The 26943-nt window shown below is 36.6% G+C and overlaps 1 protein-coding gene across 4 annotated transcripts in view; it reads right to left on the reverse strand.

Annotated features, from left to right (window-relative positions):
* The window catches only part of BICC1 (BicC family RNA binding protein 1), a 115160-nt gene that overhangs the window by 77812 nt on the left and 10405 nt on the right, over positions 1-26943 (reverse strand). The window lies entirely within an intron of this gene.

The raw sequence follows: 26943 nt of genomic DNA on the forward strand, positions 1-26943 counted from the left end.
TAGGCGAGGAAATCAAAGGCTGAAAGGTGAAAACTTTGACTTTGTGAAGAGAAACACCATCAGAAACCACTCTTGACACCAATCCTATTTGGAGAAGGGACAACAGAGAACACTACCCTCCTCCTCACACCCAACACACACCTCTTGCAGTGCAAGGGGCCAAGCATGGAGGGTCCCAGGTCCTCAGCTTTAGAGAGGATGAACAGGGAAAACTGGCATCGCCAGAGGTATACATGCCAGCGCACTGAATTGCTCCCTGTACTCTAGGGCTGTACTGGTCACACTAGGACATTTGTATTTACATAATAGGAAACACTAACAAAAGGAAGAGTGAATAATAACTTAATACATGTAGGGTGTAAACGGAGTATAATGCCTTCAGAGTACTTTTCAAAAACAGTGCCGATAACACCACAACTGCAGAACAAAACATGGTTGTTGAACACAGCTTGAAAGCTTACAAGAAGCAATCATAATTCAGTGATTTCAAGAGCAAGACCTGAATTAAGGCATGGATTATCTCCCACATGTATTTAAATTCATAATTGTGAATTTAGTAATGTAAATGATTCACTTAAAATGATACAACTCTTCGCATATAGCTTATATAGTAGCTTATCTCTGTTGCAACCTGAGACCTAGCAACCAATTCAAAACACAGTAACTCAAGCTGAGTAAGAAGAGGATAATTTCCTTTTCCTTGAAGAAAGGGATGCCTCCAAATCAAACTCTAAGTGCAAAAAGTTTCCTGAATGGTACTGGATTACTGAGGAAGCTCATTATCATCATCATTTTTCTGTATTTCTTACATGCAAAACAAACCTCTAGGTTACCCCATCACCCTGACTTCAAAACTCTGTTTCAGGTACGTAGTTCTCCCCACTCTTTCAATTCCACAAGCAGTTCCAAACTCTTAAGTTAACATTAACTCAGCTAACACAACCTAAGAAGAAATGCAACCGAGCAGATACAGGCTCAAGGCATGAGATGACTTTTTCTATCCCAGAGGAAGCAGTGTCACTATATTTGAAATAGGCTTCTCAAAATATCAGTAACACTTAAATACCATGGCAAAAGTGTACACCAGGAGTTTTTACCTAATACAGTTCAGAAGTTCATGTTATTTAACTCAAGTATAGTCAGGGCAGAGGCAGCGAATGAAGCCTGTCAAGCAGCCGTCTTGCTGCAGAGCAATTCCAGACTCCGCAATTCCACAAGTCTGAGAAGACTACCTGAAATCACAGAAAGCTGGGGATGAGCCTCTTTAATCAAGTAATAAGTGATAGGACAAGAGGTAATGGCCTCAAGTTGCGCCAGGGAAGGTTTAGACTGGATATTAGGAAGCATTTCTTTACAGAACAGGTTGTTAGGCGTTGGAATGGGCTGCCCAGGGAGGTGGTGGAGTCCCCATCCCTGGAGGTGTTTAAGAATAGAGTCGACATAGTGCTTAGGGATATGGTGTAGTTGGGAACTGCCAATGCTAGGTTAAAGGTTGGACTAGATGATCTTCAAGGTCCCTTCCAACCTAGATCATTCTGTGATTCTGTGAAGAAAACAAAGCCCTCCTCAGCCTCAAAACCCGCAAGTGCCTGGAAGAAAAGAGTAAACTGGTCCACATTTCACCAGAATGAGGTTTTTTAGAACGAGAAAAAACAATTGGGGAAGATTTCAGTTTTTCAGATTTACAAGCTACAGCTACTAGCAGAAAAACACAACTTTCTTTTGACAGCAGCCACTTCATAGATGTATGTTGTTTTACAAGTTTTCCGTTAACTCAGGAATAGCTATGAAACACTTTTGGGAAATGAGGAGTACCACCACACTATTTCAAGTGAAACATGGGACCAACATGCTTTTAATCAGAGGGTACAGGAGATAATTGGAGATGAGAACATGACAGATGTGAGGCTGAAGTTGCAGTTTTGAGAATAGACAGATTTTGTTCCAGCTGGAAATACACGATTTTTAAGCTGAATACAAACAAGAGATGGCTTAGATAATAGCAGTGATGCTCTGCAGGGCATTTAAACAGAATGCTGACAAAGCAAATTCCAAGCTTTTTATTGTAGGTTTATTTTTAATCTGAATCATTCTGGTGACCTGATTTACAGCTTGGCCCCACCAACAACTGTATGGCACAACAGAAGCACTCCAACAACTACAGACAAAGTAAAGAAGAGGGAATGAGAATATCCTAAACTGGGTTCACAGAAAAAACCAAAACAGTATAGGGAATAGAGAAGTTGGAACAAATGGCACTTTAGAAACATCTTTAGTTAATAATCAGCGGTTTTAGTTGTTACACCATACTATAGAGATATGGTCTTTAATTATAGCTTTTCAGCACATAAGATATGCTTTATGTTAATTCATTTGTCAGGTCTCAGGATATCTACAAAAAGGCAGGGAAGACTGTATGGTGGGGTTTTTTTTGAAAAGTCACTGAAGTTTACAGTCTCTGTACCTTAAAGCGGTTCTTCACATGATTAACAACATATTGCAATATGTTAATATTTTGTCACTTCACCTCCATGATACAGCACTATTTAATCCATGATGAGGTTTCTCGTTTTTCTTATAAAATAGTTTTTGTATATTAAGGTGATCTATTCATTACCATCTCCATTATGTACTGAATAAAATAATGAAAAAAAGATGCTCAGAATTGCAGCTTAAAGTACTGCGTTACACATAGGATGATATCTTTCAAAGAGAAAATGCCTACAAATTTGAAGATAAACTACGTGAAGCAGTATATTGTTTCCTTCCAGGTTAGCTATTCTCTAGCTATTTTCTCCTTTTGCCCTCCCTCCTCTTGATATAACTTTTTGTACCAATTTTATGGGTTTACTCTTATTTTAGCTGCTTCCTAAAAAAAAAAAAAAAAGCTGCTTTCTTATTTCTATGAGGAGAAATTACAGTTAAGAAAAAATGAAATTTCATCAGTAGTTTATGAATTTTGGGATGCTATCCACAACTACACACCTTTTAACTTATGTTTACCTCCAAACCAAGTACCTATATTTAAAAAAGTTTCCAACGTGTGTGAAACATATACTATTCACATGAAATTATCTTGAAGCCTTTCTTCCTCTCCAAAGCAGGCACAGACAGTTCTAGCACTTCTGAAAACAGCCAAACACAAGGGGAAATTTATCCATTTCTTTCATAATTGAAAGGCTAAACAGATTTTGTTCAAACAACAAAACCAGCATGTTTTGCAGGGAAATGAGCAAGAGAAGCATTCCAGAGTTATGAAATTTATGCACAAGTCATTAAAAGTGGAAACCTTTTACAGTGTTCACTACAACGAGCTGCAGTTTATTAAGTCATTGAGGTTCACCTCAAATCAGATAAACTGAGATAAAAGGAAGTGTTAATTTGTGTTTGGGAAAAGTCTGCTAGGTCACTGCATCATAAGCTCAACTTCTTTCTAAACAAATCTTGAGGGTATTAACCCTGACTTTCAAAATAAATCTCATCTTTGAAATATCATATCGAGAAGCTCCCAATATTTACATCTGACAGATGTAGCCTGGCAGATTATTTTAGTAATCTTACTAATATTAAAATTTTAATATGAAACCAAGCTTTTTGAAGAAAGTAGCAAATTTCCAAGTTCTCAAACACCCTTTTGTGGGAGGCTGAGGGGGCCGGCAGTGCTGTAGTGGTGCTGCATGGAAGGCACAATGTAAATCTCGTCACTAAATTTGAAATAAGCTTTCACATTTAATTGACAAAGTTTTGCATTTAATGACTTCATAAATGAAATTGACAACTTCGAAATACCATACCAGTATTACGAAGTGATGCTAATGCCTAGCACTTAAGTTACCATCACTAATCCTGATCTAGAAAATACTATACAACATGTGCAGTTATCAAATGGCTTGCTAAATTCCACTTCAAATAATGATTAAAAAACACTTTTAGAGCTTTCTTGCTATAGATGCAGGTCACTAGAGCCCCACTACCCTCAGTTGCTGTGAGAATGTTTTTAAAAGACAAGTCCAAGTAGTTACTTGTGGAAGACAGACACTTTCGTATTGTAAGAACACTTTCAGCCACCAAAGGAAAGAGCCTGTGCTGCTCACTTCCACCTTGTGCTTCTCTCCTCTGTTTGATGGCATGGCTTTCTGCGCAGCCATGGCAGGGACCAGGTCTAGTTTTATACTTGGTAGAAAAAGTAGCATTTACTGGAATAGCCCCTCAGTCTTACTTAGCTGGGAAGGGCAGAGGGAAGGAGATTTTTGGGCCTCACTCAGCTGACAGCTCTGACATATGCCAGCTGAAGGTGTTCAGGGAACCACAGCTTCAAGAAGCAGTAGCAAACAAAACTATCACTTTGTAAGTCTTCTCCAGAACCACAGGCTCCTCCGCCAGCAGGACCAGGCACCACAAATATGACCCGAGTGGGAGAAGAGCAGCTAACTTTCTAACAGTGCTATTTTACAGCAAAGTGCTACCAAGTCCATGAAAGTGCTCCTTGAACTCAACTAAACGTGTGCAATGACAACAGCTTAACAGTGTCTCTAATGAGAAATAGGAAAGCATCAGTGCTTTGATAAGATTTCCAGATGTGCTCTGGAAAGCCATGCCTGGTTACCCGCCTTCGGAGACCACTCCACCCTTCTGCCAATGGTCCCTGTCCCCAAAGCAGATCTGAGAGAAGCCACAAACCAAATGGTAATTAATACAACATACTGACTTTCTGACTGACAAATTGATTCATTTCTGCTGACCTCTGCTACTCAGGAAATATTGTTTTCTTAGAAACAGTATTTATTTTATGGTATTGAATAATCACTTAACTGACCTTCACAAAAACTAGGATTATTTTTACACAAAATGGTAACATTGGTTTCAGAAATACAGACGAAAGGCTATGTAAATGTGCATAATAAGCATTTTATATTTTAAGCTATACTCTGTTTATTATAATTTCTTCCATACCGTGAAATATTTTATATTAGGTTTTTGCTTTTCAAGATATATTGGATTGCTGAGGTTCCATCCAATACAAATATAAAACAGTTGAAACAGGTGTTAACTATTATGGTACCCATGAAGTACACCACTTGTCTACTTAATCACCAAATCATAAAAAAGCCCAATTGTAATTTCTTCTAAGTTCACATGGAAAAATGAATTTGAACTTTTACTTCAACTGTTATTTTAATTATGCAAAATATCTGTTACAATACAGGCCATATTTTACAGGAACTGAACCTAAGATACACTGATTAAGACAAGTCTTGTTTAAATGAATTATTGTAACTTTGTGTTGATCTCACATCAGCTTTGTGTCTCATTTTCTAAACTCTTGAAATTGTTATTGAAACAATGTAATATATGTTTGTGAATTTGCCTTTACATTGATTAGTATCAAAACTTCTTACTCTATCTGCATTGAAAGACTGCATTTTAAGAGAATGTAAAAGCATGTTCTGCTCTTCAGGTTTCAATTATGATGAAACAAAATAACTTCTTTGCATCAAAACACTCTAACGGGAGAGATAACTAGGTATTATTTTAGTTTTAGCAAGACAAATCAACTTAACGGGATTTCAAGAAACTGTAGAATAATATACCTGAAGGTAAGTAATCAATTATCCTTCCTGTCCACTGAATGAGAAAGAAGTCATAATACTTATGTTGAGACTGTCCTCATGTTAATTAGATTTGAATTTTTCCTGAAACTGCCATAGAAACATGTTAGCTACATAGCCAGGTTGTTGTTTACTATTGTTGCAATTAGATAGACAATTATTCATATTGAAAGCCTGTATTTCTCAGAAGTTACCAAGCTGGTTATCATACACAAAAAAAACCCCAACCAAAACCTTTTTTCATTGAACCAGAAACCACCTGACAAAAAGATTATATTTTCCTGTGCACAAAGTCAGACACTAACACATACATACTGTGAAAGCTTGCTTATATCAAGCCAAGATAAAGAATTCCACCCCAATGGCCATGGAGTTAAGCCAAATTGCTGAAAATATGCCTTTAGGAACAAAAAGATAGAGCACACATTGTTAAAGAGAAAAAAAAAAATCTGACCTTAAACTGAATTTGTTGAAATCCAAACAAAACAACTTTCCACTTTTCTTGTAATTAGAAAGCTAGTCTCACTCCCAGTTTTCAGCTTAGAAATTAAGAAGTTAGATGGAGAGACAACTCAGCTATAATGAATGGGTCTGGCAAGAAAAGTAACAAGGCCTAAACAAACAAGAAATCTGCATAACAAACAATCTTGAATATTATTTTTCAATTGGCTTTTCAATAACATTATTCTTCTCATTTTATGATTTATTATAACAAATTTCATGAGGTAACCTGTAACACATATCAGTCCCAGTATTTTAGGGTCTCAAGTGGCTTCAGAAATATGACCAAGTTTTCCAGAGTTAATGAATGAAAATCATGCATTTAAACTTTCTTAAATTCATATATAAAGCAAAGTTTATGTCTTGAGGATGCTCAGCATAGACAGGTCTGAGTAAAGATACAAATTCAACTGGAGGTGTCAGAAAGCGGGGGGGGGGGGTGGATGAAGGGAGACAAACCCCAAAATACTCAAGTAGTTACTGGCACACTCAACAACCACGAAAACTAGCAAAAGTATACCTGTCCATACAGCATGCTGACAAATTTGTCAAGTCATGACCTACATGATATTTGGAATATTACAGAAATTACCCAATGTCTGCATAATCTGTGACAAAAGAACTCTTGGGCTGAAGGTGAAAGAAGAGCGTCACCTTTTATTAGGGAAATAAAAGGGAAGAAAATTAAATTAGTTAGGAAAAAAAATTAAAAACAATGCAGACAAAAAGACATCCATGATGTAAACTTAAAATGTTTATATGGGAGCATTCTTGCTCTGGTAAAGCAGCCAAAGAAGAACTGGAAGAATTTCAGCATGCTCAGTAAATGGCAATAAATAGACTGTTAAATATCTGGACATTTTTGGGTGGGTTCCACTGTATCTCCTTCTGTTAGAAGGAACTTGATACACAAGCTACTAAGGTATCCATAAAGAGACCAGATGTACTTTAACTTCTGACAGACATAACTAATTCTGGGAAAAAGGCAGACCAAGTATAGGATACTTTTACCCCACTGTTGAAATATAGCCCAGAAGTCCAGCATCTATGGCCTCTTTTCTGACTACTTCCTAGCTGGAGGAGGTTTCTTGGATCAAGGGCCATATCATCTGAATGCAGATGTAAACACAGACAGGTAAGATGTCCGTATTCTTCATTCTCCCCTTAAGCCCACACTTACTCTCAGAGACAGAATCATGAAGACTATATTCACTTATTAGAATATTTACTTTTCAATAACCTTCTCCCTGCATACTATATTAAGATTGTTGGCTAATAACTAAAACCATCCTATCACCAAAATTCATAGTTTCATCCATCTATCATTTGTGATGAATAAAGAGACAATGCAGAGAAAAACAGAAAGCTTAAAAATAAGCTATGCTTACTTTCACTACCTCTGTATATATTGCCAAGAAAGAACACAAAGAAAAAAAACATATACACTCTAAAGACTAAAAAGATATTGATTTTGAACAAATACTCCTAGAGATTTGCTTTTAGTTTCTGTAAGGACTCCATAGATTTGGTGACTAATAGCATCAGGGCAAGAAAAAATAAAAGGAAAAAAATAGAGTTACATTGAAGGCTACTTGCCTTGTCAGACTTCCCCCCCACATCAATATTTTTGAATCGCATAACTATAAAAGTCTATCTAGAACCAATAATCTAATATATAAATAAAATTTACAGTTGTTATGTAACAACAGATTTTTCTAATTTTGCAAATCAAATTTATCTCTAGGGAAAAAGCTGTCTGCCAAGTCTCTGCGTAGAGAAAGTCTGTCTATTTATTTATTTTTATAGCCAAGTCACAGCTTGAAAGCAGGCTGTGAAGTTGGGGTTGCTTTGGGAACCCCTCTTTCCTTGTTAGAAATATGTCCTTTGAAAGACGCACATGGGTCTAGTTCATCTGCACAACCACAGAACGCTTCCTTATGTGATGTGGAGCACCATCAAGTGCATGGCACAAGATTTAGGATTTTAATGAAGATAATGAATTGAACGCTTTGCTTTCTGCCAGCTACCCTTAAAAACGAAGCCAGGAAAACTGACTAGCTGTCAGCACTGCATTACCTGATTAAAACTACTCTATTACTGCCTCAGATCGACACTTGTTCACTATTAAAGCCCCAAACACCCTGTCATCTCTGCTACTTTGCTTCTCTTTCCTTGCATACAGAAATCCCAGTATCAAAACTTTCCTCTTTGCAGCGTGATTAGGATTGCTATGGTAGAACTGCAATCATAGATCAGGAAGAGGCCAAAAAGCAAAAGTTATTACTGGCAGTCCCCACACTACACAAGCCAATTCTTATACTCTGTGCTTTAGCATACTGGGTAAAATACTCCTGGAAGTCTCCTACATCATCCTTCAGATGCATTCAAGGACCGCTGCTTCTTCCTACAGTAGATGTGCCAGCTGATGTTTCTATAGATGAAGTTTTCAAATTCCTCTTCCTTCATCCAAACTTCTACCAACTTCTTTAGTTTGCTGCTAGCATTTCTAGAGTCTGTTCTCACCTTTTTATTTCTCACTGTCAAAAACTAGGTTGAAAACAAAGCCTCTCTTCCTTTAGAATACTCAGTTGCTCAACCATAACTTGATGAACCAAAGAACAAAAAGGCTCTTTGGAAGTCACTACATACCCTACACTTTTCTTCAAAAACCCTTCCAAATTCTTGATTTCAATGGCTGACAGATTAAATCAATCTGCTGGGAGCAGCAGAGGGCTTGTTGGAAATTCCTTAGCTAATAAAAATTCAGCCGAAGTCTAAAAGAAACCAAAACAAAAACCACACACAACCTCACTTTACGTTCTCCTTAAAGCATGAGGAGTCTCAAGCTAATGCAAAGATTCCATTTCAAGTTTGTAACCACTTTAATTGTATTGTAAAAGGTTAAAATTATAGGAGAATATCCATGCAGAAAGTGTAGCTAGCTGCCATGCTGTAGGAAAGGTGAGAATTCAAAAGAAGAAAGAATTCAAGACAGGGCATCCCAGCTAGAGGGCTGCTGGTCATAAAAGATACCGGATACTTTTCTGAAACAAGAGGAACAGTTGGTACATCACTGTAAGCATGCATAACTTAAATTTAAAAACTTATAATTTTAATTATTTCTTGTTTTATCACCAGGACTTAAGTAACACTGTTAAACTTCCAGATATACTATACGAAGTTAGAGAACATACTTGATGTAGGCAAACAGAGGTTTTCTTTGCTTTGTGAAGCGGTTTCTTTTCAAGAAGAGAGACCTAACTTTTGATAATTCTTCACCAAGAGATTCTCAGATTACTATCACCAGATTTTTTTAATTATAAGCAAGGTTTTCCTTCCATTTTAATCAATGGATGAAGTCAGCTCTTCAGCATCTAAATATTGTAGTAGCTGAGTTCAACAACCTATTTCTAGTTTCTCTTAAAACAGAAAGAGTTTGCATCTGTGCTACTGATAATCACTTTTTAAAAGCAAAACTATCAAACACTGTCAATTACAAGAGAGCTTTATTAAGATCCATGGTTATTAGCATGAATGAAACCTGATTAGAACATTGTATTAAACACATTCATGCACTGTAGCTCACCCAAGTATTTCCCCCCAGTTTTGAGAAAAACATTTTTGAGAATAGATTGGATACGGTACTAAAAAGAGAAAAGAACAATTCATTCTAATGTTCATAAAACATTTTTGCTACCTAAATATGTAAGAATAAAGCATCTGTGACCTCAGTCTTCCCACACTCCTTGGTCAAGCTGCCCTCCAGAAAGATGCAAGGTGGAGTCTCATTCCAAAAAGTGTCACCTCTACTGAGATGTGAAGAGGAAAGATGAGGTGGTTTAACTTTTGCTATTTTATTCAAGCAGTTAGTTAATTGTCTCCTTTCCTTCAAATGGGCCTTTCTGCATTTCAATTTTTCAGGAAATTTAGGAACCTGTGGTCAAAATGATAGTCTGGCCAGAAATAATTTTCACATTGTATTAATTTGTTCCAAACCCTTTGTAGGCACAAAACTGACAGAAGCAGTCAGCGGCCAGCTATGATGCTAGCAAGAGTGCTCTCCCACCTTAAATACAGTCTAGATAATATCAATTCCCTTGACCCATGTTCCAAAGAGAGGTAGTTTTGGAGGAGAACTGGGGAAGGTCTGCTCTCGTAGCTGTAGGAAAATCTCACCAGTATCCCATATGACCCACTGCTGTTATAAAATACTTCTTGTAACAGCAATAAAAAGTTATTTATACCAGCAACCAACTTTTCCATTACTATGTGCTTACTCCATGACACAAGGGAAGAGATCAAACCAATGTGGCAGGGTTAAGCCATTCCAGCCATGCTTTCATCTTGCCTACCTCAGTTGACTCCCTTGTTGTTATTAATGTATGAGCTGTCATGCGTTTAATTCACACTGATTTGGGGGGCTGTTGTTCACTTAGGAAAATATTTAGTGAGAGGAAAAGATGGAAGACAAGGACCCATCCTTTACGCTCTAGCATTTTTCTTCTTCCCAGCAGCCTAGCCACCATAAACACTCCAGAAGGGACAGGACAGCTGACTGAACAACCCCTCTGCTGCCACACATCTGAAAGTGAATCAAAACATTCATGTGAGTAAGACAAGTAAGAGATGTAAAGCTTGGCATTTTCCTAATAAGCTCTGCAGTGGGGCTGGCTTCTCGAGTCACTGGGTGCTGTGAAAGCTCGAAAAAAGCCCTCAAGCACCTCAGGAGTCAGAACCTCTCTTGCTGCCAGTGCCCGACAGATCCAACTCTGCCCCCAAGCCAGAGTATTCATTTAACAGAACTTGCTGTTTACAGGGGAAAAGCAAATCATAATATCAGAAGTGCCCCAGGGGCTGACAGAGGATAACTGCCAAATACAAAAGCTCTGCTCTCAGCAGATTGATGGCTGGGGATATTCTTTCTATTTGCTTAGCATTCAATTTTCTCTCAATGCACAACCACTTTTCTTGTCAGGTATGAGTACAGATACTGTATGATTCATTACATGGGAGGGAAGAATGTAGCAAGACTGTAAAAAAATTAGAAACAAAAACTCTACAGATTTGGATAAAAATGTACACAGTATTTTTCTGATGGCCCTGCTTGTTATGAGTCATTCACAGATGTGGAGTTACAGGAGAGAAGCCAAGATTAAGTCAAAGACAAAGCTTTATACAGGAAACCAGTTTAAGTCTGTTGCAATGCAGGTTACATACTGAGCTACAAGGGGAAAAAAGCCTTTTCAAACAGTAATGAGACACTGTGCGTATCTGGAACCATTATGCTGAACGAGATTCTGCAAATACATATGGACAGAGACAAAAAACATGATTTTGATTTAAGAGGTTTCTTCCTTTTCTAAAACCAACCAACCCCACACTCTCCAGCTTCCTGGATGCAATTGGAATATTTGGAGAACAAAACACAAACAGTTCCCTTTTTCTGTCCAAAAAACACTTTCTTTTCATTTCTGTCTCTATCGGAATAAAAAAACCAACAGCCTCAGAGTTATTGAAGGACACATGTTATGAATCCTTTTCTAGGCATCTGAGCTCCTGCTTCTGCAGATCTACACAGCTGGTAAACACCTCATATGAAAAAGACCACAGTCACAAATCCAAATATCCAGGCTGCCTGGCATCAATTTTTCCCTTAACCTGAGCATTCTGAATGTCTGCCGCCTTCCATTTTCTGTTAATCAGTTTGAAAACAGAGGGATCACCTCAGATGTAAATTCTTTCCCAGATACCATTCATAGATCCTTTATTCTTTTTGCTTCACATCTCCAGTCTCCTTAAAAAGTATCTAGTACTCAGGTCAAACGTGCAGTACCTATTGTACTACATGTAATTGGCATAATGTAAATAAATTCTAATAATTAACAAATATATACAGATTACAAGCTTATAAAATTCCATTTCATACAGAAGCATAAACTGGCTTTATTGATATTTCAAGTATTAATCAAATCCAATTCAGTCTTTTTTTTTAGTATATTCTAATTCTAGGATGTAAGGAATGTGACTGTAGAGGAATTCTAGAAGAGGGCTGTTAAATTTAGAATAACTGATTTCCAGTTCAGGGTAAGATTGTGAGTCACTCTTCTAGATTAAATTTATGATGTGATACACTACTGACACTACTACTGAAGCAGTGACCACTTGATATCAGCTGCTGCTTTGAGTATTTGGTAAATCAGATCCTTTTTCTGTCTTCTCCTCCTGAATGAAAACACAGAAGTCTAAGTTTACATGCAGAAAAATGTAAACCCACTCAGATACTTCATGAAAAGCATAACTGGGCTACAAAGTAGCCAAGGACAAAAAGTTTGAGAAGCCAATAAGGAAAGTGTAAGATATTAACAGGTTTAAATAGGTACATGCATAAGCACTGGGCCAAGGCATTGAAGTATTTAGTTAATTAAAAACTGGAGAAAATACAAAATCTCATACTTAAACACAGAAGGTAAAAATCACATTTTAACATGTAGCCCAACTTACAGCAATGCATTGTATGTCTCAATTCATACTGTTCACAGCTTTAAAGACAGAAAAAAATCATCTCAGTTTGACTTATCACCACAATCTAGATAACATTTGAATAAAACAAGTTCATCTGTTTCACTCAAGAATAAATACAATTAGTTCTGAGCATTGCAAGATATAGAGCAAATAACATCAATGTGGAAGTTGCAAAGTAGTTGTGTTAAGAAGAGGGAGTGGGATGATCTCCCCAAAGGGTGGAGGTAGAGGAAGTGAGAAACTTACCCATACATCAAGTTTAGAGCTATGTATCACCACAACAAAGTATGCACTAATATGTTACCCATTTTCCCATACATTAGCTGGGCAAGGAATCCAAATTATGTATCAGCACAAAAACACAGCAGTGTAAGTTACTTTGCCAAACTAAAGTTTACTCACAACACCAAAATCTTTCTTCTAAGAAACTAAGGAAGTGAAGCAATCGTTTAGGTAAGAAGATCAAAGCACAACAGAAGTCTAGACCCTTCTGATAAAGGTGAAAATGTTTTATTTTCACAGCTGTCTTTATGTCCACATTTTTAACATCTACATGATTTTTTTCTTTCTTATGAACAGTTCCCATACTAAAAAACATAACTGCTATATACAGCTGCCAAAGCATTAAATAATTCTGTTTAAGCATATGCATATAAATAAAAAACATACAAACATACACTTGCAGAGTGAAAAAAAAATGTCATGTTGTAGAATGACGCTTTCTAGATAGTTTACAGTAAGATAAAACCCTGCATTGGTTTACATTGCAGTGGTAAAATTTAGCTGGGACCCTGGCATCCATAACAGCTCAAATCATGCAATGTTAGGTGTGGACTGTATTAGCTGTTAAGCATAATTTATTAGCTTTTACTTCAGTGTTGTGGACTGTTCAGCAGAAAAAAGGACAGCTAACTTAGGACAAGCAAAAGCATTTAGATTTTAGAGTTAGACAAAAATCAATTAAAACTATATTACTTTTATCTCCTAAGTTAAATTCCTCCATTTGGGAAATACTACCTGCTTCTTCACTGAGACAAAACTACAGATATAAACAGCATTGGACTGAGACATAGCAGATGCATATATTCAGAAAAAATTGCTCTAAATTGGCACCGGAGAAAACCTTCTTCTGGAGAAAAAGATGCAGCTCCACAACAAATTCTGCACTTAAACTGGTAGAGTATCTTTTTATTACCAACATATTTTTCAAAGTAAATAATCTTCTATAAAACATTTGCAAATCCATGTGAACTTCAGGTGAGCAACAATTAGATTCCTTCACCAACTATTTCTAGTTAATTTTTCATCAGTAACTGTGGAAAAGCTACAACATACTATTTTCTCTACAGTGAATGAAGAGCTGAAGGACAGGAGGGTAAATCTTCACTGGGGGAAAAAGCCAACCAGTTGCATACTGCATTCAGTTTACTAAATACTATTTCAGAAAACATAAGTATTGTTGCCAAACTAACTGTAAGGGTGGTATATAAAAGCAGAATTCCAAGCTACACAAGCAAGCAGCAAAGTAACCTATTCATTACTGTTTCATTGAGAACTGCCTAGTTTAATGTTTTAAAGTCCTAGGTGCTATAAATCCACAAGCTTCTCCAGATTGCCTTGGAACCATGTACCTCCCAAGAATGCATGATAGTTCAAGTATTGTGAAGTTGAGCTCATGCTGTGTACTGCAGAGAGTCAAAGGAAAGAGACCATAAGTTAGTCACCCAAAGGTTAAAAAAAATAAAATCTTACTTGGCAGAATGTACAATGATATATATTCAAATAGCTCAATGCTCTTGAGACTTGTCCCTCAGAAAGACCCCAAAGCACTTTTTGAAGTTAAATACAGACATGCTGGAAGCACACATCACAGACTACATATGGATGGTGGAAAACTGATGAGAAGTTTTAACTGTCCCATTCACCTTAGAGCACTGATCTAGGCTGTTAGCCACCTTCACATGGGGACTCCTCCAAAATTTAGGCTGATCTCAAGATGACAAAAATTAGTCAAGAATGCAAATTTTGCAGTACTTGAACAAATAAAAATATATGAACAAGCTATAGGAATAAAGATTATCACCAACTTTACAGCTCAACCATCAAACCCCACATGTATTTTTGGGCCATGTTTTCATATACACAAACATGCTGAAGTCAATTTTTCTTGGTTTCCAAATTATGTATTCTGGCTACGTGGGAGCTGTATAGAAATACAAAGCTTTCCCCACCCCAATTCTCTTAACAGATGGGTCTTTAGAAAGCCAGATTTATTAACCGTAAGATTCCTTGTGATTTCCACCCCCTAGAGGCAAAGTCCTGCCATAGAGTAGCTGAAATGTTCCCAAGACACTGCAAAGTCCTGGCAACACATTTGAATTGCTATACTTGCAAGATGTGAAAAATCTTCATTTGTGCTTTTCAGTATTCAGGAAGCAATCCTACGGAGGACTGAAACCTTCAATAGTTTTGAGCAGTCAAAGCAAATATTGCAAAACTGCCATGGGTATCAGACTAACTCTAAATAAGCATCACTTATGAGCATATTTAATGAGATTGAAAGCCAGCCTTGTGGACTGGTGAACCTCTTATTCAAACTTTATTGAGCTGAGCAAGGCATTTAAAAAACAGTCAGGAAGTGGCAAGTTGTTCTGAAGTCATGTTGCCTACACAAACATGCCCAGAATACGTTACTCAAGTCAGGAGACTCCTCTTTTTTACATGCAAGCAAATCATTGCCTACAGTGTAAAATCTCAAAGACTAGTATCTAGCCCCCTGTTAGCCAATTTGTATTTTTTATGGACACAAAGCTATTTCTAAAACTGTTGTTTACAAGAAATATAAAAGCCAGAGAAATTCTACAAAACTCCATTTACACAACCTTGTGATACAGCGCAGGAAATGTTTAAGCTAAATTAATGACCACAAGTAAACAAGAAAGCATTGTTTTGTGGTTAGACAACTGTAATTCTAAGTTATGCAACTCATCTAATAACCTTGAGTATTTCTGAAATTAAAGTTCCTCTTTTCCACTTTTAAGGCTCAAGAAAGTTCTGCTTAGAGCTGATACCATACCAAAACCCTTTAAGTTCACGCAAAATAAACTCGAAAGAAACTTGTAAACTTAAAGGATATAAAATGTCAAGTGTGGGGAAGTGAAAAATTAAAGCAAAGAATGTACGATTTCTGCCAAAATCTAGAAAAATAAACGATAAAGAGTAAGGAACTAATATTTGGCCTACTTCTGCCTCCTGTTCCTGTGTGGGAGCTTTAGCTCAAGAAATACTTTGTTTTTGCAAACAAAACCAGTATTAAGTAGCAAGATGTTAGCGCAGCTGATTTAATGTAATGTTGTTTTCTGGAATAATTTTCTACTATTTCTGCTCAGTATTATTCAACTCAGATCCTTTCAATAAAAGTTCATGTGAATATGTTTTTTTCTTCTGTGTTATGTCAAATATCAACTCCTTTTTCAGTATTTATACTGTAATAAAGTAACTCGTATACAGGAGAAATAAGAAAGTTAATCAAAACCTCACCTGTAGCAGAAAGTTTTAATACATGATAATGCACATTTATAAATGACCTCGAACATGACTTAGTATTTCCAAATGCCATTTCTAAGTGTCCGCTGATCAGCACAAGGCACATCTCACAATTAATAATGAAATGATGGCAAGCATCATAGCAAGCATTTAGCATGTCCCAACATGACATTTACCAGCATAAACAACGCCCTTAAAGTTTATATTTAAATTTGCTTTTTTATGCATATTCAGTACTAAAGCAAAAAGCTTACAGAGTCTCAAGTAGGGTGGTAAGTGCCTCTTCATTCAGGCAGCATACCACCCTACTCCTCTAAAAAAATACTCAAAGACAGCCTATAATACACTGCATAATAACTGATAAGGCTTATAGCTCTTTCAAATTAGAAGAGATTTTAAGTAATCGGATGACAAATAGAAAAATTGTAATTCTTTATCACTAAACATAGAATGATGTTACCACCTATCAGTATAAAGTGCTATGGACTAAACATTGTGTAACATCTCTCAGCATGTTGTACTTGCAAAATATTCCAATTTTTATAAATATTGTCCATGTGCTTCATGCCTGCATAAAGCTTTTTCCAAAACACTCACTTTTAAGTGACATGGAAATCTCACTAATTTAGAAGGAATGTCAATGAACCAATGAGGAAAAATTAAGTCTACCTTAAAACCTTGTTATTTGCCCTGTTACCTGCCAACCTGTGTTCTTTGGAGCTGTCATAATTAACTGTTGAAGCTGAGCTGACACAGTCTAAAAGCCTTATACTTTTTTCTTTTTTTTTTTAAGATATATGTTATAATCAATGAGCAAGTCACTCAGAGGACCAAAACCACAGCCAGCTGTTGGACAAAAAAAAGTATTAACAAAGTGTTATCTAAGAACATGTAAAGATTAGATTGCTATGTCAGCAGATAATGTTAGACTGTTAACCACAGGAAAGAATGCTTTTATTTAACAGGTAAGTATTGATAAAGTTATTTTGAAATAGGCCAAGAAATAACTAGCCTAAAACATCAACTTAAATATTAAGTAAGCCTGGCAAAAGGAAACATACTACCCAAAAAGCTTTTTAAAAGAAGCACAGCAAACAGCCATAAACAGGGAACACTGAAAGAGATTCTTCTTGAGAGTAATTCTAGCTGGGAATGATAAAGATACGCAATATGAGAAAAAGGGCTCCTTTATTTATGGAGCCACATTTGTTCCCAAGAAATACCTAACTGCTTGATTTATGCTGTGTAAAACAAACAGATACAAATTACTTTTATTCAATTATACAGATACATTATTTTTATTTTACAATAATCATCTCTGTAGTTGATATGTGGGAAAACAACACCGTATGAATGTGTAATTTCTAATTCAACAACAGTTTTGCTTCAAACTGGCAAAGGTCTTTGAACTGCAAACCTTCCTAAAGAAATACAGTCCACCTGACAGCAGGGTAAAGTAACTTAAAGTCAGCATTCCCAGACATAAGCATGCACTGGGGTCAGGCTTCTGTGAAGGAGACAAGTTACCCATCAATAAAAAAAACCTATATGCTTGTTTGCAGTAGCCATCAGTAGTGCCTTCAGCCAAAAAGGAAGGATATCAGCATTTTATGTTCAAGAGAATTAATGATAAGCCAAACCTCAAGTACCATTTTGCTGGAGAGTGAAAATACAGCAGCACCTTTGCCATTTGACAGCCAACGGGATCTCAGCTTTGTATTTCAGCGAAAAACAACCACCACAACCATCTCCCTGGAGTACAGATTGGTCAATACTCCTCATGTGCTCGTATCTGACTACTATCTCCCCTAAACACTAGTAAGTAATTGATTTTAAAAAAAGTTAAAATGCAACAATGCCTTGCTCTAGTTCCTAATCAGATCCAGTTAATAAATACTGAAAAAAATTGATGCAGGTTTTCATTCTCCTAAGTCTGTACTAAGGAAGCAATACAAAAAATTGGTAAACAATGAATAGCAGGAATGTAGAAACCCCATTAAAAAGTATACAGTTTACCTAAAAGGTAGACACACTATAACTCAGTCTTACTTTCTTTCTGATGACTATTTTAAGCCACGTGATTTCAACACCAAATTGCAATGCATACAGGCAAGTATTACAATCACAGAAAAATCTGAAATTTTTGAAGTCCTCCGTTACTTCCTCTAGGCTTTATCAAGCCCTCACAAAAGAAGACTTTCACATGTTGGGTCAGAGGTTCTGCAAGTTAACTTTACCCTCTAATGCTTCCTCTCATAATTTAAGAAAAAAAACTCCACTGACCACCCTCTTCAATTCTGTGTTCTTCTCAGTACATTGAGCCCTTTGCCTCTATTTGTTGTGTTAATCACACACGGCAACTCAGGATGGAGAAAGCCAGGTCAGTATTCTCACAGGTTTGCAAGAACTATGCAAAACCTAGAGTAATGCTGAATAAGGCCACGAAGTCATACAGGAGAAAGAAGAACAAGAACAAAAAGCAGGTGTGTGCTACCAGCAGAAAACAGGAAATTTAAGGATAGGTATCTTACCTAAAATTGCCAACCCTACAACTTTTATTTTTTATTTTTTCCTAGGACAGGAAGGAGAGGATAGATCACGGAGCCCTTGCATCACAAAATGCCTACTGCTAACGAACAGAAAAATTAAAAAAGCGATTACAGTCTTTGCTCTTCGCCATCCAAAGCAAGGATACAGAAAGCTCTGCGGCAAAAAATAAATTGTCCACAGAAGATTCCTAACATTCCTCTTTCATTATAATAATATAGACTTCAAGATGTTTCACAATGTGAACTATAGCTTCGTGCAGTGCAAAGCAGCAAACAGAAAAAGTGCATTCTTCGTGCAGTTAAAATGGATTAGCTTTAAAACTAAGCAGAAAGAGAAAATTGAGGACTTGCTGCTCTAGTTCCTCTGCTGAATGTTTGAAAAGTTCATGTTTCATGAGTCTTTAGGCAGAGTAAACAGTACCTTAAGGCTGCACAGCACCTGAAGAGGAAGAAGGTTAATAATACTGTAAGTTATACTAGTAGAGCTTTCTTGCAAATGTATCATACTGGAAACTTCCACTTCCAGACATGAGGTATTTGCATAAAAACTAGCTCTTGAAATCTTAAAAGAACTCTCCATTCACTAATCTTAAATCACAAAGGCACGGAAAAAGGTAAGGACAAGTCGCCACAGAGAGAACTCTAGCAGTGGAGCACGTGCTCAGCTCTGCTGTCACACTGCAGATGCAATGGACACCACAGAAAAATAAGCATTTTTAGTTCAGAAAAATCCTCCCTAAAGCGGAAGTGTCCACTTAGAATAAGAAGCATAAAACTACATTATGCCTACTCCAGAAAAATGGCAAACACAGCCCTACCCACACATGATAAGTATCAAATAAAGCCTTCTACTATTGACTTTATTTAACTGGGTATTCCTAGAGTTGCAATTAATCCACAGGAATTTTCCCAATTTCTCAGTTAACAGACACACCGAGTGATTTTATATCAAGTCTATTTTTATAGTTAGAAAAAAAACCCTGAAGTCCACATACTCACAGAAATGCAAACCCAAAATTCAGAATACCATCTCCTAATACTGCTATCCAGGTATTCTAACAAATAAAATTATAAGCAATACACACACTTCATTTATTTGGACACATCCTAAAGACAGTACTTACCATCAGTACTACGTATTCTTGAGCTCAAGATATTACAAAACTGTAACCATCAACTGCATGCAACAGCACAAATACAACGCATCAAATGCTGTTCCCATATTCACACTTCATACAGTTCCATTATCTGAGAAAAATAACTAGTTCTAGCGCCTGTTCTTGAGATAACCATGGCAGTACTGTGTTTTCCACTGTGCAAACAATGACTTTATCACTTAATTTATGCTTTTAAGCCACCTCTTTCATGCTGTTTTTACCAGTGCTACTTCAACTATTTCAGATGTTTCTTAAACCAGAATTTGGTTACTGTTAGCTTTTATGGTACATTACTAAAAACAGTGAGGCAGCACATATAATTAGGACTCATTAAGTTGTATGGAGACTAGTAGATTGTTCTGCAAGGACAAGCACGTAAGTTTATAAATTATTGTTTTTCCATAGACAGAGCAAAGCTCCTAAAGCTGTATTGACATAGAGGAAATAACATTGCAATGGCTAGAATAAAAGTCAAAAAAATCTCACGAGATTCTGAAAATCTCTGCAAGTTCTCAATCGTGCATAATAAAAAACCCACTAGGATTAACAGAGGTGAAAGTTTGGACAGTCTACTCCATTTCTAGAGTTCATATGCCATTATTAAGACTGCCAAAAAAAGCAACATTTCCTGTTTGCATTTTTTTCTTTTATTTTGCTTTTGGTTGAATTCGGGTTTCCTGTTACAGCTCAATTGGCTTTAACCATAAAATATTTTTCAGCTCTGTAAGTTGCTACCCTGAAATCATGAGACGGCTTGGCTACTATGAACCCACAACTCTGGCAAAACAAATTTGCAGAAATTGATACAAATCTTTTTTGTAACTTGCTGAAAAATAATCACCAAATTTAAGGTGTCAGAAAAAACATTTTGTTTTAGAAAAAAACAAATTGGTTTCTGTTGCCTAAGCTGTTACAGTGAAATGTTTATCAGCTCTAACCATGCCTGCATGAGCCCGCCTGATCACAGATGAGAGAGGTTTCTCCAGAAAAGAAAACTATTCTTACATTGCTAGAGAAATAGCATCAAGAAGCTAGCTCAAGCACCAATCCTTAACGCTTTCAGTGTGGATGCTCAGGCAGCTGTCAACCTCTACTTTGCAGTAATTAAATAGTTCGTCCCAGAAAGTCACAAAATAATGTGTATTCAAGCAAAATAAGCTGGTAAGATACTAGTCTGGACCTGAAGTCCATCTGGGGGAGTAATGGCCATGTATAGAAGAAAGTACTAGAGTCATTAAAGCACATTAAATAAAAAGTTACACAATAACTTGCTTAAAAAGGTGTCTTCCTCCTAAAAAGCCTCTTCATCTCTTCTCCTGTCCTCAAAAAACACTGGAATACTATTCTTTTAAATTCAATAAAGTTTAATTTAGGAACTACTCAAAAAGATAAATTGCCTCTGCATTTCTGAACCTGAACTAAAGAGATACAGCCCAAGAGCAGAACGTTTGAGGAGACTACATCACTTGGGAATTACAAGAGACCAGAATGAAAGATTCTTCTATAATTAGAAGAGTATAATGTTTTAACTTTTGCTAATGCTAAACTCCTTTGAAGAATATAAAATTAGACATTGTTAAGAATACATTCTTCTTCCTTTGATTATTAATATGATGGAAGAAAGGATAAATTACAACATAATGCTAAATACTAAGGACTTTAAAGTGTTTCAGAGTAAGAAGCTCTAAGTTTACCATTATACTACCAGGTAAAATTGATCTACCTTAAAAATATGTATATTCTCTAAATATCTTAATAATCTTAAAATCTCTAGCATTGTCTAGATGAAAAAAAAATCATTTTATGGTTGTTGCTTTTCTCTTTAGAGTAGAATGATGCAAACCAATGATGACTGACACACAACCAGCAGCTCTACATCACGGTCCTCCAGTTTAAATCTCTAATAGGGAAGTCAGTATGCACCGAGGCACCTGAATTTGCTTCACTGTTGTAGTTAGAAAATGCACTAGTCCCAACTGTCTTACCACTGCCTCCATTCCAGTAAAGCAGATCTGATCAACTGGAGTAGTTCTCTTCTGACATCTCCCTGCTCAACATATCACGTGGAAAGGAGGCAAACCTCAGTAGGTAAGTAGGAAAGTATCTACACCAAAGCCTACACTAAAATTTAAATGTTCACCAAAGCTCTACTCCCTCTGAAAGGGCAGGTTAGGAGGAGAGAAGAAAGTTGGACATTCACCCGGCCCCTGCGGGTTCCCAGCTCCCCGTGCCTGCCCTTAGCCTGCTCTCGCTCACACGAAGGAGCCGTCCCGAGTCTGTGTACCAGCTGCAAAAATGCCAAATGTGCTCCAATTGATCTCAATTCATCACACTGCTGGAAGGAGGCAGAACAGAGCTGGTGAGTGGTTCTCCTCCTCTCCTCTCATAAAACAGTACGAACAGAAAGATAGCGGAAGAGAAGTTGAACAGAAGCACGGAGAGCGGTTCCTCTCGGAACAGCATGTCTGGCCACCATGCGATGTACAGGGATGCTTCCTGTGAGCATCCAAAGCTGCTGGACTTCTATAATCCTCTTAGTCATGTCTCCATTCACCTCTCGGGTCCCAGGATTTCCCACTTAAAAAGTATTTCCTATTTGTCTGAACAACTTGGCCTTTACACCCTTCTACTAAAACTCTGGTTTGACTAACCTGCATGGGCAGCTATGTAAATCTTTCCTTCAACTCAGCCACTCACTTCTCCCACACCTTATTCGGTCCAGCAACATGCTCCCACTAGACCCAAGCCACTACGCCGCTTGGAAGATGAACCTTCCTTTAACTTGTGCACTGTACAGAGAAAGTAGCAGGGAAGAGAGATACCAAAAGCATCCTAAGTCAGCAGGGAGCCGCAGCACAAGGCTGACAGCATATAACCCTTTAACACGTATTAAAACCAGTCTCAAACTCTCTGCTGGCTATTAAGACAGAGCGGAAGGCAGTGCCAACACAAGCTCTGCAGTGATACAGGAGACCCACCCAATTAAAATATTCTTGTAAAATGCATTTGATATCCCATAAGGAAAAAAGCATATTTAATATTTTACATTTTAGTTGATTTGAATTATATTCTCAACTTAAAACACCACTAATGGTACTCAGTTTTATAAATACAGAAAATATATTTCCAACTAGATACATACTCATTTAAAGCTTAATTCAGATACATCGATCTGCAATCAAAGTTTGCATCTTTCAGGTGATAAGTCACCTAAAACTATATTTAACATTCAACAGAATACTCTTCTAGCACTCACTTCTCCAAAACATTTACAAGAACACAGAATGTAAAGTTTTGTTTATGTTTAAATATTTACAAAACTTTACAGTAAGCCAACCTTATTTTTTTTCACAAATGATTCCTCGCATTTCAAACACTGGAATAACTATTTCTGCCAAATCTCTGAACAATCTAAAGATGTCACTGAAGGTCACTTAAAGTAAAAAACCTGACTGCTGCTAAGCAACCCAGAAAACATCCTTACATGCTCAATTGTTTAGTGCATTAAAAAAAATTCACACATCTTAAGAATCCATGTAATCTGGACTCTAATGACAGCAATGTCTTCCACTCAGAGGGAGAAAAGAAAATTCTGCAGAATATGTTCATACTTCAAAAAGGAATTGCTTATAAAGGACTAAAGATTTGATCAACTTTATTCACTGTTTCTGCACATGGAATAGATTAGAAACAGATTGTCTCTTATCCACTATTTTACACACACTCCAGAAGTAAATTTACTAAGGAAAAACAGCACTTATGTTTGTTTTACTAAAATAATAAAAAATGTACCAAGATTCTTTTCCACTATATAAAATGATGTTTAAAAAATATATTCTATATCCAGACTCTTTAAATCAATGCTATTTTAACTGCTCTAACTGCATATAAACAAAGGCCATTTAATGTAATTTAATATTTCACCATGCTATAGCACTTCTCACCCATGGATGCACTTACACAATCAGAAAAAGTGAGACCATTCTTTGAAGTAGATGATGATGAAATGAAGTATTTCCATATCACAGTAGGAACTACATGCATATGTATCCTTCATCTGAATTACACACAGATACATATTTGTTATTTAAATATATGTATTACACACACAGAGATATGATTTTAAACACAGATTTTTTTTCATCAAGTGATTAACCTTTCACTTATGTCTTTTGTAGTGCAGTGTAATGTTGTGCACAGGAGCTACCTTACTACATAGCTTCTGGTTTAATTATACTGCAAATAGTTCACTGAATCCCAGTTCATATTCCCTCAAGCAATTCAATTATCTTACCATAAAGGTCATGGGGAACAGCTTCAGAAGACATCAATCTGCTAAAGCTTTCTTTAACATGAAAATGCTTCACTGCATCACTTAATTGACCTAATATTTATTTTGGAATTACAGATTTCATTCTTTACAGTTCTCAGGATGCTTAGTCTTAAATTACTGATCTCGTATGTTCAACTGCCATAGATTTATTGCAGGCATAGTCTGAACAGAACAGAGCCAATAAAAATAGATATAATCAAAGCCCTCCATTCACACAAAGTTATTTGCAATAGGGAAAAAGGCAAATTTAAAGGTTAGTTTAAACCACTAATCCAGAGTGGCAATACAGATCTCTAAAACCAGACTTTGCTTAAAATGGAAAAAAGTGTCACCACCTGTAACTAGAATTAAAAAATAGTTTATAAACAAAAAGGGAAGCGGTGAAAATATATTTAAAACTTTGGAACACCTGGTAACCTCACCATGAAACTTTAGAATATCAATACAATCAAAAATTTTAAAACTTTATATAGCAAGATATTAATAGCAGATCATAAAAGACGGGTTTTGTATGCACATAATACATTAAGAAAAAATCACCTATGTATATCATATGTTCAAAAGGAGTGAAATGGCACTTTTTAAAAAAATAGGATAAATCATTATTACCAATTTCTACCTTCAATTATCTATTAACATGGCTTCTTTCAGGCCAGATTTACTCGGCTTAATGCCAATTTTCATATGTGTTATATTATAAACTGTTTAGCTGATAAAAATGTTGCAAGTTTTCCTCACAAGGAAATATAGCATAATTCCTTTCCCAAGAATGAAGTCTAATCAAAGCCCATGGTCTGCCCTGTTCCACAAGCAGCAGAATGGCATTTTGGTTTTTTTCCTGCTAGTCATCTCATTGCTAGTACAGGCAACTAACCTAGATTTTACAGATGCTTTGTACCAAGTGAGAAATAACACAGCCCAATCTTTTTTTATATCCATATTCAAATTATATACTTATTTCATTTGAATGATCTGGAATGAGGTCTCATTTTTTTATTTCCTTGGCATTCATTTTTATTTATAATTCTTGCTTTCAAAAGCTCTAATATTCTAGCATCTAGAGCAAAAACACTGTGGCATTGTAACTCTTACAAATAGAAGTTACCTTTGCAAGTTAAAAAGCTTTATAGGAGGACTGAAATACCTAAAAAATGACTATCCCATAGTTTCTTAAATAAAATGTTGGGCAGGCCCACAAAAAAAAAATAATCAGACAATCCTTTCTATGGGACAGGGGGAAAAAGTGCCTATAAAAGCCACAGTATTACAAAAAACAATTCTTCACTATCTCCATATTGCAAGCCTCACAATAAGTGTATAAGCACTAAGAGTACTGCTTATTTTTCCTCGAAAACATTTCTTACAGACCTGATTCATATCACATGATTTCAGAGGAAAATGGAACCAAGACTCTGCAAAGCCTCCCAGGCCTGGCCTGCACAGAAGTTTAGCAAATGGAAAATGGACGGTTCATGCTTCACTTATATCTACACATGCTCCCAACAGGCAAAAAGACAAACGGGGAGTCAGTATTTTCTTAATATTTGAGAGACTGCTTCTCCATACACATTTATCAAATTTTCTACATAAGGAGTATCTTCCACAAAGTTTATAGCAACCCTTACACACCAGGCAAGTACTGGAATTGCATAGGAACAGGGAATTTGAGGACACATCGCAGTTGGCACTGCACTGACCAGCTTCTTACCTCTGGGAAAAAACATCAACTCAGAATGGGGAAAGAAAAGCAATTTAATTGAGGTCTCAAGGCAGATCAGTGGAGGATATTGCTTCTACTCCAGTAACATTTCTATCAGGTTCCATTTGTACCTCTCTAGAGATGGCATAATAGTTAAACATTTAACTACATACACATGTTATCTCTTATCAGGGGCTAAATACATCTTCAAAAAAATCTTCAGCTGATTGCAGATTGTGTGTGTCCTGTCAAGTGACCATAGTATGCTTCAATTAAAATCTGAGCTTTAAAGTTCTAGGGGACATCAACCTGAGCAACTTTAAAAAAAACCCCTAAGCATTAAAAATAGCAGCTTTATTCCACAGCATTTATAAAACTGTTGATCTCAAGAAGCCAAATTCAAAAGACATACTGCTGGCAGCTTGCCATTTGGGAGGTAGTCAGAATGACTGGAAATCTCATGTCTTTTAAATCAATGTCTATTATTGTCTGTCTTCCTTGTCAAAAGTGATACATTTATAAACATTTTTTAAAATCCTCCACCCTTGAAAGAAAAGAAGCCTAAAGAATAAGTTATCTCCTGTTTGTTCTCACTCACATGTGCAAGGAAAAGACTTCCTGGAAGGGTACATTGAGCAACAAATTTTTCTGTGGTTTATACAACACAATCCAAATGATAGAGATAACACGACTGTGCTCCAATCTAAGCTGCGTTAGGAAGGCCTGTTTTCACAACGTGCTAACATGCCATCAGTAAGAACGTAAAGCTCAGCAGGACACTTTGTAAAGCACTCCATGGAGTCCATGAGCTACACCACATGTACCAGCAAGGCTACTCCGACCCACGGTCAGCTCCCAGTGCTTGGCCACTGAACCTCCAGTTGGTTTATCCAGATAATGAAAGCGAGCCCTGATGCCTCAGTTTAAGCTCAAGCATTTAAGAAGCACACACAAGCTAACCAGAGATAATTATATCCCTGTGTGATGATGATTTCAGAAGTTGTTTGAAGGCAGCAGAGCAGCAGTG

This window comes from Strix uralensis, chromosome 7 (genome assembly GCF_047716275.1).
Source record: "Strix uralensis isolate ZFMK-TIS-50842 chromosome 7, bStrUra1, whole genome shotgun sequence".
NCBI lineage: Eukaryota > Metazoa > Chordata > Aves > Strigiformes > Strigidae > Strix > Strix uralensis.